The sequence below is a fragment of the Castor canadensis genome, chromosome 11, assembly GCF_047511655.1.
Source record: "Castor canadensis chromosome 11, mCasCan1.hap1v2, whole genome shotgun sequence".
In the NCBI taxonomy this organism is placed as follows: Eukaryota; Metazoa; Chordata; class Mammalia; order Rodentia; family Castoridae; genus Castor; species Castor canadensis.
In genome coordinates, this window is record NC_133396.1 from 63,235,091 (window position 1) to 63,240,379 (window position 5,289).

Genomic DNA, 5,289 nt, shown 5'->3' on the forward strand with positions numbered 1-5,289 from the left:
TAGAAGCCTGATCCACGACTTGTCTCCTGGCACGAGTTCTCCTGATGCTCACTGCTTCCCTGCTTCCACCAAGCCACAGCCAGCTCCCCTGCACCTGGCTCTTGCTTTCATGTCCCCACATAAAGAGATGGTTTCCTCTTCCCTCCTTGATGCACCTTGCACACATACCCACCTGTTTCTACCCTTAAAATATTATATTATCACCATAAACACCGCCACCTCCTGCTGGCTCCTCAAAGCCAGGCCTGCATCCTGCCTTTGTTACTAGGTCAATGCATGCACATTGTAGGTGTTTATAACTATTTGTAAGAGAAAGGAAAACCTGAAAAACTGTCTCCAAAACTCTGCTTGGAGTCCATACTATGAAGTCTTTCATGGCTCACATGGATGGAGTAAACTTTGTCCTTTCCTGTACAACCCATAGGATGGTCATCGGCTCAGGTATGTCCTCCAGGGCAGAGACAGAGCCTGATTCTCCTCTGTGACCTCATCCCTCAGCACAGACCTGGATCCTATCAGGTAGAACCAAATTGCTCTTTGCAATTGTAAACACAAGATACACACACACTCATAAACTCTCACATACACACACTCCTACAGGTGCACACTCACATATAATCTCTCTCAGATGCATACATGCTGATTCAGACTCATATTAAAGACACCATGACGCAGCAGGGCACCAGTGGCTCACACTTGTAATCCTAGCTACTTAGGAGGCAGAGGATCTCAGTTCAAAGCCAGACCTGGTAAATAGTTTCACAAGACCCAATCTCGAAAATACCTTTCACAAAAAAAAGGGCTGGTAGAGTGGCTCAAGGTGTAAGCCGTGAGTTCAAACCCCAGTACTGAAAAAAAAAAAAAAAAAGACACCATGACCTGAACCAGCCAGCTGCCCACGTCATTTGGCTGAAACCATCAGATACTGGCCTGCTGGGCCTGTTTGCCAAGAAAAGGAATACTGAAATGAATCCTAAAAATAAATCCTTTAAACAGAAGCACACCCAATAGGTGTTCTATTTATAAGACACTCTGCTCCATTTTTAGGTCACAGCCATCCTTTCTTACCCCTCAAGGTGGGCCCTGCCCTCCCACAGGGCCCTTCTGCACCCCACCCAGTAATCATGGCCCTACCTGTCCTCCTTCCCCAGGCCTGTTTGTTCTCTGGGGTTTCCCTTGATTGTAGGGTGTAAGCTTCCAGACATCCCAGAGCCCTGCCTTGTTCCTGGCTCCAGACTCCTTCACTCCCTCTTTCCTTGACCCAGGAGCCAGTGAGGAGCAGGTCAGAGCCAGGCCTGACCATAAGGAAGGGAGGTTAGGGATCCAGGACATCAGTCTGTGATGTCTGTGCCCCTCAATGACCAAGAACAGGTGGGAGGCTCACAGCAAAGTACACAGGAGGGCTGGCTGCTCCCAAGTCTGCCAAGCCAGCAGGATGCAGCTGCCTGGTGCAGGTAACACAGGGCACACAAGGCAGTGAAAAGAGCAGGGCCTTTGGAACCCAGGTTACCTTCCTGGTCTTGGCTTCACCACATCATCAGTGTTTAGACGACTCACCCACCTCCCCAAACCCCTGAGTCTCAGACTTCCACAGCTGGAGGGAGTGTCACCTGTTAAAAAGACCAACTGAGGCACACTGAGGCACACTGAGGCAGGGAAGCCACAGGGCTGGCCGCTCTGATAGGTGGCTCTTTGTGAAACCCAGCAGCAGGAAAGAAATCTGACTTGAGAGCAGCAGCTTTGTAGCTTAGAAATCATCTTCATGTTTACTTATTTCATTAAAATTGTTTCAAGTGTTCATCAAAGTTCAAAGGCCTGGTCACCTTGCCCGGTGGCTCCTAGCAGCAGAAAAGGAGACAGTGGCTCAGAAAAGGCAAATGACTGGTACCATTAGGGCCCAAAGGCTCTTTGTCACTGCTCTCACTTCTCTTCATCTACTCCCTTGACTTCAGGGGGCCCTCAAGCAGAGTTCCTGCTCCTAACAGAGTACGAGATTAGGTGAGGGCGTCAAGGACCCTCGATGTACTGGTGGCTCCCTCCAGCCCCGGCAAGGTTCTAGGAAAAGTCCAGGACAAGTCCCAGACTGGGGACTGGGACTTGCCATCCTAGAAAACTTCTGAACCTACCTTTACAGCCAGCAGTCAGGCAAGCCCCCAACAAAACACAGCAGTGGTTTCCAGAGAGCCAGTCCTCCCACCACAGGGTCAGTAAACTGAGAAGCTCTGTAGCTATAAATGTGAAGTGGTGAACCACGGGATGCTGCCACAGCCCAGCAGTGGGCTGGAGCCTGCTCCCAGCCGACCTGCAGGCTGCAAGCCTGGCCTGCCAAGCCTCAAAAACACCCAGAGCTGCCTGCTGGGTCTCCAGGCCCTGAGAAGGGCCACAGGGGGTGGGGCAGGCAGGACGCCACACAGCACTTTCCACATCAGTGGTCAGTGACCTTGTCTTGCCTCACAAGCACAATCTTATTTTCTGTTGACTTACCAAGAGAAGGGGACCCCATCATCATTTTGGTGCTTAGTTCTTGTAAAGGTCTCACTCCTTCTCTGGGTAACATTAGGTCACAGGTTCAGGCCTCAGGAGTGTACCTTGGGCACAGTCAAGGTTACCTGGGGTGGGACTGGACTAGCATGGTCCTGATAGGCATCCTTATCGAGGCTGCAGGAAGGGGGATCCTGAGGAGGGCAGCCATGAGAGAGCAGTCAGAGCCTTGGAGTGGTTGTGCCCATTTCCTGGGCCAGGACCTGAACCTACAGAGGAGAGGCCAGAGGAGAGGAGAATGTGTCTCCATTCTCTTAGCCACTCCTCCACTTCAGGACTGGACAAGAAGGGACCATCCAGAAAAGTCTGGGGAACAGAAAGAAAAGGGGACCTGCTCTGTCCTTTCAGAACCTGCCAAGAAAGTTCTCTCCTCCAACACCCTACTCCAGTGGACCACACAGGGAAGACATTGAGAGTGCGAGGGGTCCCAGCATGGCTCTTCCTGTAGGGTTAGAGAGCAGGTCAAGACAGGTAAGGTTGCCACAGCCTGTTTGCCACCTGGGCTGCAGAACTTAGGTGACTATCACTTCTTACAGGAAGTAGCCTGGAGCTCCTTGGAGCCCCAGTGGAGCCCCTTCCCAGAGGCTGACCTGCAGGGGTGGGTGGGTGCCCTTGGGTCTCTGGGGAGGCCTCAAAGGATCATCCTGAACAATGCCTCTTCAATGCCCCACCTCGGGGAGAAACAGGAGATAGACACACTTAGATGTCTCATCAGCCAAGAGAGGCTGTGAATGAAGAACTCTGGGCTGGGTGATGGGGAGAGGATCCCACAAGTGGCCTCTAGGTACCAGGCCTGAGGCTCACCCAGCCGTCTAGCCTGGCCTCTGGTGGCAACCCATCCCCACTCCCATGAGTCAGTCAGTTTAGCTTCCCAAAGCCACCAATAGAAAAGTTAAAATCAAGCTAAGCAAATAATTATTACCAAAACCTTCAAATTTCTCATTTGTAAGAAAAATTTTAATATTCTAGGGCCCAGGATGTGGTTCAGTGGTATATTTGCCTAGCATATATGAGACCCTGGGTTCTACAAAGAATTATGGAAGGAGATGAAAGAAAACTTCATTATATTTAAGGAAAAATGCCATGTGTTTGTGTAGGACATGATGCTGGAAAAATATCACTTCGCAGCTAACAATATACAAATCCATCCTGATGCATTCATTCATTCATTGTGCACTGTCTGTGTGCCAGATGTGTTCTAGGTACTGGGATCCACAGGTGAACATCTCTATGCTCACAGGGCTTACATTCTTAGAGATGGGAAGAGACAGACAAAATACAGAAGTAAGTTAGTAAATTACATAGCATGTCAGAAAGTGAAAAGCCCAGTAGAGAAAAGTAAAGGGCAGTATGGAGAAGGTGGGTCAGGTGGGCGTGCTGTAATTTGAAGCAGGTTTAGAAGTACATCTGCGCAAAGATTTAAGGCAGTGAAGGAAGGATCAGGGATAGACTTTTCATGCCCTAGACAGTGAGGGGGACAGTGAAACTAGATTAGAGGGAGTCAGTGGCTCTCAATCACCGGAAGTTTTGCCCTGCAGGGGACATCTGGCAATGTCTGGAGAGATTTTTCATTGTCACAACTGGAGGGGGAGAGAGTTGCTATTGGCATGTGGTGAATAGAAGCCAGGATCCTGTTGGGTACCCTACAGTGCTTACAACAGCCCTTTACAACAAAGACTTATTCCATTCAAAATGTTACTAGTGCTGAGGTCAAGAAACCCTGGAGTGAGTGAGGGGCAAAAGAATGGGAGAGGTAACCAGAGCGGTAAATGCCATCCAGAAATCCAGAGGTTTGGGGAACTGGAGAAGCTGATTCAGAAATTCTTATGGAAAAATATGTAAGTCTAGCTTGAGGGAAAAAATGAAAAAGAGTAATAAACAGATTAAGTAGCCTCAGCAGATCTTATATAAAAATCCCTATGACAGACAAAATTAATTTCTTTAATAAATAAACAGTTCTTAGAAATGAAGATGAGAAATCCTTTTTAAAAACTCTTAGGAAAAATGGGCAAAAGACAAATGGATTATGAACATGTGAAAAACATTCAGCATTACAATCTAAAGAAATACTGGATTGGGGTGTATCTCAAAGATAGAGTGTGTGCTTAGTACACACTTAGCCTAAGTACCACCAATAAATAAGCAAACAAACACCAAACAAGAAATGCAAATGAAAGTCATGAGATAGCATTATTTCAAAGATCAGATGAGTGAAGGGTGATTCTACAGAGTTGCTAGGGGTGTGAGAGAGCAGGTCTCCTGCACTTGTTGAGAACGTGCATTAATTGGCACAATTAAGCCTCTTGGAAAGGAATTTGACAATGTCTCTTCCAGGATTAAATACACATCTCTTGATCCAGCAGGTCATTCTAGGAGAATATTCTCACAAATGCACACAAAGATGTATGCCCAGACTTGATTTTTCTTGCAGTGTGGGGAATCAAACCAGGGGAGGGCCTTATGCAGAGTTGGTTTTTGTTGTTTTGTTTTGTTTTTGGTGAGGCTGGGGCTTGAACTCAGAGCTTTAAACTTGCAATGCAGACACTTTACCACTTGAGCCATACTTCCAGTCCCAGACTTGGTTTTGACAGCATTGGCAATACACTGGAAGTAACCTAAATGTCCATCAATAGGGGAGTTGTTTATTCTGTGCTACATCCTTGCAGTGGAATACAGCAGCTTAAAACATGGGTCTCACTCTTAGGCACATACCCAAGAGAAATGAAAACACGTGCCTACCGAAAGGAC